We start from the raw sequence: 1470 nt of genomic DNA, 5'->3' as shown, positions 1-1470 counted from the left end.
GCCAGATATTGAGGCAACCCAATTCGAATTGAAATAAGTGATGTTTCAAATGCTATAAATGGTGGGCCAATTTAGTGGTATGCCCACGGAAGATCCACATCTCCACCTTCGATTGTTTATGGAGGTGAGTAATTCATTCAAGATAGTTGATATGACTGAAGACGCATTGAGGTTGAAGTTGTTTCCATACTCGTTGCAAGATCGAGCACGAGCATGGCTCAATTCATTGCCACCAAGTTCCATATCTACATGGCAAGAATTAGCAAAGAAATTTTTGGTAAAGTATTTCCCGCCTAGCAAGAATGCTAAGTTGAGGAATGAGATCACAACTTTCAAAAAATTGGATGACGAGTCTTTGTATAAGGCTTGGGAGCGATTCAAGGAGTTACTTCGTAATTTTCCTCATCATGGGATTCCTCATTGTATCTCGTTCGAGACATTCTATAATGGTCTCAATGCACATACAAGACTGATGGTAGATGCTTCTGCGTATGGAATAATTTTGTCTAAGTCTTATAATAAGGCTTATAAGATCATCGAGAGGATCACCAGTAATAACTATCAATGGCCAACAAATCGAACAGCTTCAGGAAGACATATAGCTAGATTTCATGAAGTTGATGCTCTCACTTTGTTATCAGCTCAGGTACCATTTATTTCCTCTATGTTAAAGCAGTTTACCGCTAATAGTGCTAATAATTTTACAGCTCAGCCATTAAGTCTGTTTGAAGTAGTTTCCTATGTGTACTGTGGGGAAGACCATTCTTTCAAGAATTGCCCATTGAATCCTGAGTCAGTGTACTATGTGGGGAACTAGCATCAAAATAGGAGTGGACAAGGACCCTAGTCCTACTTCTATAATCCTTCATGGGGTAATCACCCCAACGTTTCTTGGAGCAACTAAGGAAATGGACCAAACAACAACTTTATGCAGCATAGACCCAACCAATCTCAAGGGTTTGATCAGCAAGCTCCAAAACCACCTCAAGCTGAGGCATCAAATAGTTTGGAGAACTTGTTGAAAGCATACATGGAAAAGAATGACACTTTGATCCAAAGCCAAGCAACAACACTGAAAAATCTAGAAAACCAAATGGGTTAGTTAGCTACAAAGCTTTGTAGGAGACCGCAAGGAACATTGCTGAGCAATACTATAAATCCAAAAAACTTGGGTAAAGAACATATCAAGGTAGTGGCATTGCAAAGTGGTAAAATTTCAGAACCCCGATTGATTGATGTCGAAGACGAACCTGTAGAAAAGGAGGAATGTCAACCAGCTGTTGAAATTCCTACACCAAAAGAATCAGAAATTGCAAAGACTGACAAGGTAAACCCTAACTTAGTGAATTCAAATACTTAAACATCTTCTTTGGATGCAGATTTACCTACTCAGAAGAGTTGTCCGGTTCAACCAAAAGTTCCATCACCTCCATATCCGCAAAGATTGCAGCAACACAAGCAAAAACATAA

General features: G+C 39.4%; 1 non-coding gene across 1 annotated transcript; it reads right to left on the bottom strand.

The window, feature by feature from the left end:
• Positions 1–307: 307 nt before the first annotated feature.
• LOC121217173 (small nucleolar RNA R71) lies at positions 308–414 on the bottom strand. The gene has a single exon (XR_005913337.1). It is a non-coding gene; the product is annotated as a small nucleolar RNA R71 (small nucleolar RNA).
• Positions 415–1470: the final 1056 nt, after the last annotated feature.

The sequence above is a fragment of the Gossypium hirsutum genome, chromosome A02 (genome assembly GCF_007990345.1).
Source record: "Gossypium hirsutum isolate 1008001.06 chromosome A02, Gossypium_hirsutum_v2.1, whole genome shotgun sequence".
NCBI lineage: Eukaryota > Viridiplantae > Streptophyta > Magnoliopsida > Malvales > Malvaceae > Gossypium > Gossypium hirsutum.
Note: the sequence above shows the minus strand (reverse complement) of the source record. Positions and strands in the feature narration are given on the sequence as shown.